This window comes from Gadus chalcogrammus, chromosome 21 (assembly GCF_026213295.1).
Source record: "Gadus chalcogrammus isolate NIFS_2021 chromosome 21, NIFS_Gcha_1.0, whole genome shotgun sequence".
NCBI lineage: Eukaryota > Metazoa > Chordata > Actinopteri > Gadiformes > Gadidae > Gadus > Gadus chalcogrammus.
The window spans coordinates 5736987-5750786 of NC_079432.1; the positions used below are offsets into that span (position 1 = coordinate 5736987).

The 13800-nt window shown below is 41.2% G+C and overlaps 2 long non-coding RNA genes across 5 annotated transcripts; both read right to left on the reverse strand.

The window, feature by feature from the left end:
- Positions 1 to 293: 293 nt before the first annotated feature.
- LOC130374590 (uncharacterized) lies at positions 294 to 5627 on the reverse strand. Of its 4 annotated transcripts, none has more exons than XR_008893627.1 (7): positions 3091 to 5627; positions 2752 to 2853; positions 2339 to 2432; positions 2104 to 2184; positions 1929 to 2007; positions 1546 to 1689; positions 294 to 1353 (listed from the first exon to the last, which is right to left on the reverse strand). It is a non-coding gene; the product is annotated as an uncharacterized LOC130374590 (long non-coding RNA). The 4 variants fall into 4 exon arrangements; XR_008893626.1 differs by having other exon boundaries at positions 295 to 1353; positions 1546 to 1666; XR_008893628.1 differs by lacking the exon at positions 1546 to 1689 and having other exon boundaries at positions 295 to 1353; positions 3085 to 5627.
- A 2685-nt stretch (positions 5628 to 8312) lies between these two features.
- Positions 8313 to 13800, reverse strand: LOC130374523 (uncharacterized). The gene is made up of 6 exons (XR_008893616.1): positions 13715 to 13800; positions 12677 to 12742; positions 12287 to 12325; positions 10940 to 11095; positions 10741 to 10833; positions 8313 to 10101 (listed from the first exon to the last, which is right to left on the reverse strand). It is a non-coding gene; the product is annotated as an uncharacterized LOC130374523 (long non-coding RNA).

The window sequence follows — 13800 nt, forward strand, 5'->3', positions numbered from 1 at the left end:
AACACCAGCTACGTCCATGCAAAAAATATAGCAATGTATCATTAAGTAAAAACGTTTGAAAAGTGGCACAGGTCTTTAAGCTTGATTATTTGCATTAACATGATGAATCTATAAAAACCAATACGGCACAAAATATTTCTAAAAACTTTTATATAACTTACATTTGAACGTGCACTGCTTTCCCTCTGCCATTTTCATTAATATCCCGTGCAGCTTGTGAACGCAGAGGATTGTGGGTCATTTGGGCTCGTCTAGGATGCAGCGATGCATCCTTGAAAAATCTCGGAATTCTCAAAAACAAAGGACGCGAAAATGACGCGGCTTTCGAGTGTCCTCAACATTGGAACAGTGCTTGTCGGCGTTCTATGACGTAGTGTACTTAAAAGGGCGGCCGTTGAGCATGCTTCCTTGACATTGGGAAACACCCCATGAACATTTTTAAATGTAAATACACAGACGTGTATAATTAGGGTGTATGACAGATCCCTCTGCTGGACATCAGTCTCACACCAAACTACTTTTTCCGTTTGAACCAACGTAGCTATAGTACATTGATGTGAGACGGGTTTGTGGATTGAACGTGTTGTAGTAGCAGAGAATGGCCTGCGGGGCAGTATATACATTGTTAAATACATGAATAGGCTTGAATTTAGTAGCAATATGGAGGTTTCATATTTTTACGAAATGGATTATGTGAACAATGCTGAATAACAATCATGTATATTAAATGTATTGCAGGAGTTTAGCTTGACATTAACCAAGTTAAAAGGACAATTAAATGACCGCATCAAACATGTAGAAGTCAATGTGGGATTTTAATATATGAACAAAAACACTTGACAGAAGTTTAATACAATTTTGTAAAGGAAAGCAGAGGAAAACATTTTCCCAAATGAATCTTTTCAAAATGTCACCACCATTCCGAAAGCAAGTGAAGAGGTTGGTGTAAAAGCAGTCCTCCCTGACCAGCTCTGTCCCTGCCTCTAAACCCTGACTCTCAACCCTAACGCTAAACCCTCTGAGGGCAGGAAGACGCGCCTTCAGTGTAAAGGTTTGAACCACAGAGAAGGAAGAAAAGAGGAAGCAGTAAGAGAGTAGTAGTGAGGTTAGTGACAGACGTGAGGGAAAGGCGTGTGGAAGCACACGGTTACATGTGGGGTCAAGAAGATCACTCCCACTGGAGGTCATTGATCCATCAGCCTCAGACTGCTGAGCTCAGCAGGTCTTCTGGAGGACGAGGCTCAGATGAACTGAGGAGACGGGACCAGCAGGATGTCAGGATCAGGGCGGGTTTAGCTCAGGTGTGTCTACCCCCGACCAAACAGGATCAGGTTCAGTTCAGTTCAGGTGTGTCTGCCGGGACCAAACAAGGACATTGTTTAGGTTCAATATTCAAAAGATGCAACATTATCTGAACCAAAGATAAGTCATTAAGGAGCAGGCAGGCTTTAGGGCGCCTTGCTCAAGGACGCATCACTGTATTCTGAGGACTTGAACCCGGCACCATTGATTTTAGAGTTGAACCCCCAACCCCCAACCCCCTACCTAGTCCACTATGTCCAGATAATGCACATTTATGAGGAATCCTTGATGGTAGAGTCCTGGTGGTCCTCAGGATTTGCCTTCCAGATGTATGGCTTCTCCATCAGTTCTCCAGATTCCTGGTCTGGTTGCAAACGTAATTTGTCTCTAATGTAAGGTAACAAACACAGTAGTAGTTTGTCTCTAATGTAAAGTCACAAACACAGGAGTAGTTTGTCTCTAATATAAGGTCACAAACACAGGAGCAGTTGGGCTCTAATGTAAGGTAACAAAGTAGCAGCTGTAGTTAGTCTGGTAAACAACCACAATAGTATGCCGTAACTTGTACTGGACAAACTAATCCTGCGTTACAACAAGTCCCCTCTGTTTATTTTAGGCAAACTTACGAGGATCCTGGTTGGTGGAGTGATGTCGTCCTCCAGAGTCTTGGCTCCTCAATCAGCTCTCCTCAGCCAGAAACACGTTCTAGTAAGAAAACACAGCGGTAGTTGGTTAACGCATGTCAAAGTAACAGCTGTATTTTGCCCTTTAAGTCAACTATGCAAGTAAATACAAACTTACGAGGAATCCTTGTTGGTCGATTCAAAGTCGTCCTCCAGCGTCTCAGCTCCTCCAGCAGCTCTCCTCAGACAGAGTCCTGGTCTGGAACAAACAGCGGAAGTCTTGCTTCAACATGTGGTAAAACAGATGTAGACGTCTGGTATATATGGTACAAACGCCGGTAGTTTGTGGTAGCAGTATTCTACGAGAAGTGGCAGTGAGTGTGTCGATCACTTCAGAGTCAAGCTCCATCTACCCCACGACAGACGTCCTTCACCAGGCAGGGCCTCCACCAGCTCCTCCACAAGGCAGGGCCTTCAGCACAGCTCCTCCAGCCATGGATTCCTGATCTGGTTACAAACAGTTGGTCTCAGCAGTAAATCACCTGGGGACGCAACACACCCCACCTCCTGCATCTGAGGTTCACTTGTAAAATGGAAGACAAATTTAAACACTTAAATTAGACAACGTCTGCAGATTGTCGCGTTCAGCAATTCATCCACTACGGTCGTAGCAGCACTAGCAACATTAATGGCTCATATGACTCTTGCATAACCCCCGTATGAATTAACTCAAATCACAGCTTGGCACAGATTTATAGTCATAAGATGAAACAAGACCTAAACTACCGTGGATTTTAGTGTTTCAGATGAGCTTGGTGACGCTTACCCTCTGGTCCAATGCTGCAGGCCCCTGGTCTCCAGCCTTAGTCTCCGGTCCACCCTGGCACCACAAGCCTCTGGTCCCCAGCCTCTCAGACTCGCCTTTAAGCTACAGCAGCAGGTTTATATCAGCATTTACCCAACAATAAACTTAATTGACTCATCCGAGACTGAGTTACACAATTAATTGAACTATTATTTTCTACCTCAAGGCTAGAAAAGACTTGAGACCAGACATGAGCATTCCGTTTTTTGGGAATGAAGACAGAGCACTCAGTAACAAGATTAAAGAAATGGTTCAGGCCATGCATTGAAACTGACCCGAGAAGACTCTACTCACACAGACCTGTTCTGGAAGACTTCTGATAGGAGGTGGAGGTCTGGCTCTGGGTGAGGAGGTGGAGGTCTGGCTCTGGGTGAGGAGGTGGAGGTCTGGCTCTGGGTGAGGAGGTGGAGGTCTTGCTCTGGGTGAGGAGGCAAACACCTTGGGACAAACTACATGTTACCTTTTTAACCTTGTACAGAGTATCTTCTACTGTAACATGTGGGAATGACGGCCATTATTTTAGCTTTGATATTATCCAGTTGGTAACTCTGCACCAAAGTCGTTGTTCAACGTCATTCCATTGGCTAGGGTTTAACTTCTGTGGGAATTAATGACGGCAGATATTTAGAACGTACAAAAGCTGAAGTAACAAAGAACACTAAGCAGTATCGATATTAAATCAAATATACTCAGCCATATTCAGGTGCTGGGTTCCGTTGAAGAAACGTCAAATTATCTTCCACCTTGAAATGATTTTCAGCCTTCCGTGATGTCAAATGGGCCCGCAATTAGAACGCTGTATTGTACGCAGTGAGAGTCCCGTCACGTCATCGTGGGTAAAAGTACGGCGCAACGATCGGAAATTATCAACATATTGTACGACGTACTTGTCAGTAAGTATTTAATATCAAACTTAAGTTCCCAATGGAAACCGACTGAAAAATTGTTTCCGTTGGCAACGGCTCGAGGTTACTCAAATACAATCCAGAACGTTCCTCCATATTCCCTCAGGGGAGTCCCGTCCAACTAACTGCCAGGTGGTTTCTTATGGTTGTCCAGACTACAACGTTCTATGCTAACCATTCAGACTAAATGAAGTGACCGCACTCAGAACCTTCCACGGCGGGAAGCACAAACCGTCTGACTGGAATCCGAACATTCCGGCCGGAACCAACCAAAGAAAAACAGAACCAGCGCCTCACCTTGAGCTGAACGGAGGAAGATCCTGAAGTCCAGCGATGGTCTTCATTAAAACACAGCCAACAGACTTACCTTGAGGAGATCTGTTTGTTGCTGTTGGTCATTAATACTATTAAATGTACCTTTACATTATTATGCACCCAGTGTGTACAAGTTATATCACTCAAAACCATACGAAGAACCAAACTACCATGTACGTCCCACAACAACTTTAAACCTAAAATCATTCAATACAAAACTGTCTACATTTTACAATTATCTAGATTATTCAGGGTACAAACCATACAGAGCAAATCTAAACGTTGAGCTCACAGAGAGCCGACCATAGCCCTGCAACGTCACCCTGACCGCCTCATCACCAACAGCAAACCATGCCAGCCAGCCAACACATGTACAGCTCCAGTGAGAAGTGGGCATCTGAGTGAAAGGACTGCCCATAGTAAAAAGAAGCCCAATTCCTGAACTATCGAACCATCTTCATGGTTTAAAGATTTACAGTCTAATCACCTTAGTCTGCTCCCTCGTTACTTATAAAACTCTACATCTCCATCACTAGAGTGTTGCATCCTACTCATGGGGGTGTGGTCTGAGTGAGCAGAGATGTATGCTGGGATACAGTGCTGTCTGAAGTCTTCAGTTCCATAGACACGCCCCTCAGGAGAAACCAAGTGTTTGAGAATCTGTCGTGACATCAGTTACATGAGCTGGAATATCCTTCAAGATGGCGCCAGGATTCTCAGAGGAGAAAGGCCAAGAGGAAGATGTGTGGGTTCTTCCTCTCAGCCAGTGGAACACAACAACGGTCTTCATCAGAGTACCATGGAACACATGAAACATTCTCCTCTTTACACCTTGAAGCCCCAGTGAAGGTTTCCTTACCTCCTCAGCTGAAGAGCACAACTTCAGCTCGAAGAGCGCACTAGCTGGAGTTCCCGGATTGGTTCTGATTCAAGGGAACCAATCGTTCAGCTAGTCCTGTCCGAAACAAATACAGTTCAGCCTGAGAAGACGTGCAACTGAGAGCAAGACAAGATCCACAGGGCTCTCCATCAATCCAGCCAGGTAGGAAGAGCCGTCTCATTACAGGTCTGAAGGTCATCTTGAATATCCATTTAGGTCCCTTTCCAACGTCAGACTCTCCTTGTGGAATTCCTTTTGGTGTCCATCCTCCATTGATCCTGATTGTTGTAGTCCTAGTTTGAAGTCACTGATCTGAACACGTCACTTGCATCCTTTTACATGCGAGTTGGATACTCTCCTTCCTGCCCAGTGTGTTGGATATCGCTCCGGAGCGTCGCTCAGGGCTCTTCATGTCTACTGGAGGCCCTTAAGTAAACATGTGGCCGTCCATCAGGTATGATTTAGTTGACCATTCCAATATCCCAACCCAATCACACAGACCCCCATATGAACATTATCACTGTCAAAGCAAGCCCCACACACACACACACACACACACACACACACACACACACACACACACACACACACACACACACACACACACACACACACACACACACACACACACACACACACACACACACACACGTCAAACCCAAACACAACACACCACAGAGCCATAAAAGGCCAAACAATCATGCAGGGTAAAAACCTCATGCCAAATAAAATTCCATCACCCCCCCCCCCCCCCCAGCTCTGGGGGGGGGAAACCATAACCCATAACAGAACAACCAATGTCGCCAGAGACGTAAATGATGTACAACATTCTTCAGTGGCGTCCCACATTGATGATGGATTATGCTTGGCGTCTCCAAAATGTGTCCCAGGTTGATTCAACATTTCTGAAGTCATGTCTTTGTAGTCCAGTAGTTTCCTGAATGAGGGGCCTTCCCAGATGCAAACGGTGCAGCTTTAGTCAGCCTGCGGACAGGAAGGAGGTCATCTGTTCAGAAGACCAACCAGTGGAGGGGGGTGGCTCTTGAGGAGCAGGATCCATATGGGGATGGCCCCAAATAAGAACTTCTTGGATATGAATCTGTTCCTGAGGAGTCACGATGCCTGGAGGGGACTGTTGAATGTGTTCCATGGTTCTGTGTCAGACTGAAGTTGTGTTTTAGTCGTTGAAATTAGGAGCCCCCTCATCTCCCCCTGGCGTTTCTCCTTCTGAATCCGTCTCCATCTTTAAGAACATTCCAGTCCATGTAACTGACGTCACGACAGTTTTTCAAACACTCGGTTTCCCCTGAGGGGGCGTGTCTACAGACCTGTAGACTTCAGACAGCTCTGTTTCCCAGTATGCACCTCTGCTCACTCAGACCACACCCCCATCAGAGAAGCAACACTCATGTGATGAAGATGCAGAGCTCAGGAGAGTAGAATGAAAGAAGACTGAAGATATCAGAACCCAACCCATTACTCCAGCTTACAACAATAACTTGGAGCCTGTAACCATTTTAACAAATCATTAAAACCAACATAAACCAAACACCCAAGTAACCCATGAACCAATAAAACATCCATAATACTCAGATCAACCGTCAGGTAACAGGTTAACTCACCAGGAAGCCAAAATACATCAATGTGCCCAAGAGTAATGAGAAATTAATGACTTACAGTTTGCAGTTATGCTTCATGGTTAAGTTGGGATACTCACAGAACTGCAGTTAAATATCCATGATAGACCTTTGAAGGAAGGAACAGTTTACTCATGGTCCAAATTTCAAATGAGTTAATCCACCACAATCCCAGATTTCCGTCACACATCAGTGATTTATATTCAACATACAAGTCACGTCAGTTGTGCTTTTCCACACAATTCTACTCACATCAGGTTCAGATGAGATGCTCCTCTTTACTTCAAAAAGTCTTTAACCTGTGAAACTGAGAGAGGTTAAATAAGTCACAACAGACTTCATCAAAACAGTACACAAACAAATGTACTGTCCGGTTCCCTTTTAAGTGAAACGCACCAGATGCAACCAATTAACTAATTAAGAAAACCACCTGGCAGGCGAGCTGCGGGAGGTGAGCTAAATAGTAGAACTCAATGCAGGTTCGGCACCCTGTGGTCTTCTTGGTAACAGTGAGAGGCTATTTCAGCTCTGTGTTTGATCTTAAATGACCTCCCTCATTTTAATTAAAGGGATGAGTCTGATTTGACTGATTTAGATTCAAACTTCAAAACGAAAAAAGTCTTCATTCGCGAGTGAGTGAGAGTGTGTGTGTTTGTGTGTGTGAGAGTGAGAAGGAAGCTTTCATCAAAGAGACCAGAGAGACTCATTCACTGGTTAAACTGGAGTCATCGCCTACCACCACACACGTTAACACAAACACACAAAAGATACACTCCATACAGTGTATCTTTTGTGTGTGTGACAGTTCTGGTCACTAAATACTCTAATCCTTTTCTCCTCTCCTTCCGTCTCTCTTCCCAGTATATCACATTTTTATTGCCTCTACTCAAGAGAATAGATTTGGGTTGGGAATTCTAGGTTTCATAAACGTCTGAGGCTTAACCCAGCGTGAAAATGAAAATGCTGCGCGCCAAATTTATGTGTATGCTTTATTGTGCATGCAAACTTTTTCATAATGCTTTATCTAAATAAACGAAACACACGGTTTATTATAGCTTTAAATAGCTACCTGACTGCTATGCTATTCCCAAATGTCTAAAGTTCCATTCAAGTTATTGCAAATGAAGTGAAAGTGAGGCAGACCTTACACATATACACACACACGCGCGCGCACAGATCTGACGGGGTATAGGATAGATAATACACTTCATTTTCTGGCAGCTGGGGTGCCAGAAAAATACTGTGAAATAACAGATAATTTCTTTCTTATAAAAATACGGTTACTTTCCATAATTAAAATACAGTTTGTAGTTGTAATTTTAACACGATTTTGCCTTATTTTCATGTTGTTTTTAATGTTCAATTAGAAACATTCACATTTTAAAACAATGAAATTACCTAGAAATATGGTAAATAAATGTTGTATTACGAATAATACTGCTTAAATTGACAGAAATGTGCTCTTCTTAGCTGGTTTTTAATCGAAAAAGGTTGTATAATAATTTATTTGATGTAATATAACAGTATATCGACACAAAATAACGTGATTCAACTTTCAAAACATGTAAAAAAATGTTGAAAAACATTATCTTGGCTTTACAATTGCAATAATTTACTGTTATTTTTAGATCACATCAAATTTATATTTAGTTATTTTACATTCGTTTAACATTTACTTAATTTCATTGTTTTAAAACAAAATGATTACCAAGACTGAAAAAAAAAAGTGTTGGATACATGAATAGAATGTGTACATCGATTGCACACATTAAAATCATTTTCACTAACTTTCATTTAGAAATGACTTGTTAATTATTATTTTTATGTTGAACATACTTAATTACCCCATGTTAAACCAACATGACTTATTTTGCATATATTTTACATGCTCAGCATAATCAATTATAACCTGTTTAAGAAACATGATTTTTCTATTTAAATTAGTGTTGTCATGTTAAATCTACCTAACCTGCTCAAGTAAGTATGAGACTAAATAAGGCACAAATAACCAACTTTCTATTGTATTTCTTTCAAATACTACATTTAACACAGAAATCCCAAAGCTTGAAATCCCAATACAACATTTAACACTGAAATCCCATTACTTTGCTCGATTAAAATGAAAATAAAATTAAATAGCACACAGCCAGTGTTAGGCATGTGTAACAGAGCTGACTCTGGAGAATGCTTGTCCTGCCTACAAATTGCATGTCCAACCATCTTTTTGAAAACACTAGACATTTTTAACACTGAAATCCCAACACATTAGTTCTTTTTTTTTTTTTTACTTTGCACCAGTAACATTCTAATTAAATAAAATAAAATAGCACAGCCAATGCATGTGTAACCGGGTTAACGACTCTGGAGAATGAATGTCAAATAGCATGTCCAAACTATTGGCATTTGAAGGTGGAGTCAGCGGTTAAGGGGAAAGTTTGTCAAAATCAGTGAATATCTCCTCATGATCCACTACCTGTCAGAATCCATCGTTAATACACAGCCTATAGGCTCTGTAAATTTGATAGGGTAGGTCCTTGGTTTACAGAGCCTAGGCTGAGCACTAACAAAGGATTTATAGCACATAAGTACGGACAGGTAGCTGATCATAAAGAGATATTCACTTTTTTTTTACAACAATAATTCCCCTTAATCGCTGACTCCACCTTCAAATAGCAATAGTTTGGACATGCAATTTGTACGCAGTACAGCAGGACCCAATCAGGAGAAAACAGTCAACATCCACAACTGCTACAATCTGACAATTGTGCCAAATTAACAATCTTTTTGAAAACACAAGACATTTTTAACACTGAAATCCCAAAACAACATGTTAAGTTGCATTATGTTTTTTTTTACTTTGCATACAATTTTAATTAAATAATAAAAAAAAAGTACTGCCAGTGTTTTGAATTAATCACCGCACAACAAACAATGAGTAGACCATCAGTAGACCTAGACAAACATCATTAATCCTACGACAAATGTAAATCTTCCAAGAATCTAAATACTGCAAAAAGAATACAGAAAAAACTAAAGCTGCATGAGTGCATGTCAAAAGACAAGTGCATTCACAGAGCAAACATGGTCCATGGCAACAGGTCATTCATCAGCTCTATAACTTTAAGAGAAAACAGCAAATCCGAGTCACATTTTGGGAATGCATGAGCTCCAGAAAAAAACTACAGTAGACATGCTGTATGTAACAGCAAAGTGTCATGTGAACAGTCCAGAATCAAGTCAATGAGCAAAAAGATCGAAGGACAACAGCTCACTCATTGTCTGTTTTTGAGAACTTGGGCTTTCTTAGAGAGCGTGGTGCCGTCCAGCTCCATCACAACTTTTTGGCGCACTTCAAACGTGTACTTTAGCTCAGGAGGGTAGTTGAGGTTCCATACATACATCAGGCCAAACAATATGGCAGCAGCTAATGCAGTGTTGTCCAGTCCTTGAATTATCTGCAGGCCTTCCAGGACAATCCCCACGTCCTCTGGACCACCGGTTGCATCATTTTTCACGACAAATATTCCCACGTGGTGTCCTCAATCGATTCTTTGATGGCGGCTTCGTTCTCTGCCTGCAGTGAAATCACAAATAGATCGGAGTGAGAAAAAACAAAAATCATATTTACAATGGAATTATAATGAATGTGCTATTTAAAAGATTTTTTCATTTTAAATAATTTAAGCCAGTCTGAGCCTCTCCTTTTCTCTCTATTAAATTTAAATGCAGACTGTACATGTTTCAAATTAAAATGCCTATGTTGTGCCGATAAAACACAAGGTTAATTTTATAGTCAAGTTTTAACTTGGATAAAGCACTCACCTGTGTGTCATGTAATGGAAGCAAAAATTAAACTAACCCGACCTTAAGGTGGAGCAACCAATATAAATGTTACTAAACCTAACGGAAGTGTGTTGCGTAATTTGCACTTCAAGGAAGGTAACCAATCACAACGGAGTTGGGTTGGCAGGAGGGGGGCGAGGGGGCGGAGAAGGATGAAACCGAGCCTTGACAGAGCATGCTGAAAGCGCCCAGATGAGAGGAAGAGTTTCCCGAAAATCAACATTGTTGTTTGTGTATGATTAAACATGAATATCAATCATTATAACAACGTTTATAGGTCATAAAAGTCGAAAAAGCATAATAGGTCCCCTTTAACTACGCATTTTGGTGTTCAACAAAATATCAAAATCGGTAAAATAACTTCACTCACCACAAACTCCCTGACAAGATTTGCTGGGCCTTCGTTGAGGTACACACACAGCCACTTGAGAACACATTCCCACCCTGCATCAACGTCATCGACCTAGGTCATGGGGATTAGAAAAGAAAGACATTTGTTTGGAATCCTTTTACCTCTATCAAATTTCTCTATAAATTCAGTATTTTATTTCCAAAAAATTCATTCTTACTTGAGTCATGGGAGCCAAAGTTCTCTCAAGACGCTTGTCTATCTGTCCTCCTCGTTTTTCGAACAGCTTTAGAAGTTTGTCAGATCGTACATCCAGCTGTGACCGAAATCTGGATTGCAGGGGCATGGTGGTAATGCGCTTAAATTCTGCATTTATCTGAAAATAAAAATGAGATAATCATTTGATTACTTCATTTTCTAATGATCTTATATTTAAAATATATACCGTATTTTCCGGACTATAAGTCGCGGTTTTTTGTAGTTTGGCTTGCCCTGCGACTTATATTTTGAAGCGACTCATATGCCAAAATTGTGCGTACATAATCTTCGGCCGCAAGATGGCACCGTCATTCATTAGGCCTACAACTGAACGCTGCAAGCCTACTGCACCACCGAATAAATTATATTCTCGTCGTCATCGTCCTCAATGTCCTCCGGTTCAACCAAAGCTACCCCAGCCTTAGCTGCAATGTTGTGCAACATAGCTGTCACACTATCACAGCGTATGACTTGGCCGGCGAAAACTGGAGCCCTCCGCTGGACTTGTGAAGGCATCTAAAGCGCAACTTCCACCTCCCGATCGTGCGCTCAGGTTTAGGACCGCGGCGCATACGCGTCCGGTGGAATCCCGGTGTCACTGAATTCGGTATACTCTCAGAACTACGAGTGGGACCGACTCACCTATATTGCTATTGCAATTTTATTCAGTCTCTCCAGACTAAACGTTCTTGTTTAAATGTTTAAAAATAAATGCGACTTATACACCGATGCGACGTATATGTTTTTTTCCTCGTAATGGAGCATTTTTTGACTGATGCGACTAATACTCGGTAGCGACGTATAGTCCGGAAAATACGGTACATTGGTCTGTATTGGTCTGCCAAACATAGGGGTGCAAGAGAAACTTCCTCTTCCACAAACTCCTCATCCTGGCAATCAGCTGAAGAATCAAGTAATGATGGTGATGCTAATGTAGTTGTTAACACAATACCAGGACTAAAATCAGTTAGGTTATGAGGTGTGTGTCGGCTTCTCTTACGAGACAGAAACATTTCATAAATATTGGTTTGAAAAGTACAGCCAACAAACATGTCAGAGAATATTTAATTTCTCCTCAGATGTATGTTGATATGAATAAAGTATTCCCTTTCATTAGATAGATTTTTGCATCTACATAAGTGACAGCTGAAAGTAGCCAACTCTTTTTGAGTCTGACTAACTTTTGTTGAATGAACTCTACTTTGGTGTACAATTAAAGCATTCAAAGTCTTAAATGTTCATGGATAATGGATGGTGCGCCCAAAATGTGGATGCTTGAGTTTATAATGATTAAGAAATAAAGACCTACTAGCTACTGCAACGGAACACCCCTTAAACTGCCACATCACTGGGAGGAGAAAGAGGGAAAATGTGAGGCCAGCCAACCAAATACATCCATATAGCTTTCCTAACAGAATCGGTCAAAATGCTTCAAAGTTACTCTTTATTGTAGTTTAAATGCAATTCATTTACATGCAACTCAAATGAGTTTAGTAGCTACACCTAGTTAAAATAAATGGAGTTCATGGTGCTTTTAAACTGATGAATGGGGACCTAATAAATCACACAGGAAAGTATATTCCTGCAGGCTAATGTTATCACACAGTACCAAAATATTAAGATTAATTTTCATAAATTGACAGCAACATTCCAAGTTTAAATAAGTCAAGTGAATCAAATAAAGCATTTAAATACTCACCATTTCTACAGAGCCTTAGGAACAATGCTTGAAGCAGAAGCCCGTCTCAACACTAATTACCTATACCTACAGAAAAAAACAAAACAAATATTTTATTATTCAAACATAGTTTCTACAGAACAAGTTTACCCTTAAATAAACATTTCCATAAAACAGTTAAATAAAAATCTCCCCAATTTCTCATTTTAATAAGGCTCTATTAAGGTAATTAGACATCAAGACCTAAAAAATAATACATTCTTAACACAACAAAATGAAATGAAAACATAACATATTGTAGCGTCCCTCTGTAAAAATGCCACGAGCCCGAACTGGGGTTTTCTGGCGATTTATTTTCCAATTAATTCACAGGCTACTGTGGGCAGTAGCCAACGCAAAAGCAACTACATCGAATAAACTGTTGGGCCAGTGAGAATGGCGACGGTCTGTCTATGGCCGAGGGCTCCGTAGGCTTCACGTAAACGCGGCAATAGCAGCTAGCGTTTAGCATTAGGCCAATATTAGCATCGCACTTTAGCCTAGCTCTCTCCCCAGAACAATGATAACGTTTCCTGGTTCTCAGCCAATCACGACCCTACAGCCTATGACATATCGACCAACCTTCTGGAATCCCAACAACTCAACCCCGTGAAATGGACATAAACAAACTATTTTAACAGAGGAACACACATAACACAACATTACATAATACCCGGTCTGTTACAATGACTGGGGAAGGCTAGGTATAGCGTGTAAAGACCAAACCGCTTAAACTATGAATGCCTTTGCTACCCAGCGATGCTAATATTAGCCTAATGCTAAATGCTAGCTGCCATTGCCGCGTGTACGTGACGCCTAGAGCCCTCGGCTAGACAGGACCATCAAAATTCTCACTGGCCCAATTAATATACTCACACATTTATACATTTTACCAGGCATAGCAGCATAAAAAATATAAACATTATCTACAATGTATTTATTTCAACCTTACGAGCAAATTAAAACAAGTATTTAGAGCAACTGACTCTAACAGTGACATATTTGGTAAGATTGAATTACCTTGAACGATAACTCCTCAGGTCCACGCGCATTCAACAGAAGTGCAAAATGGCAACGTTCTTCTTCACCACGTGGGTGATGACGCG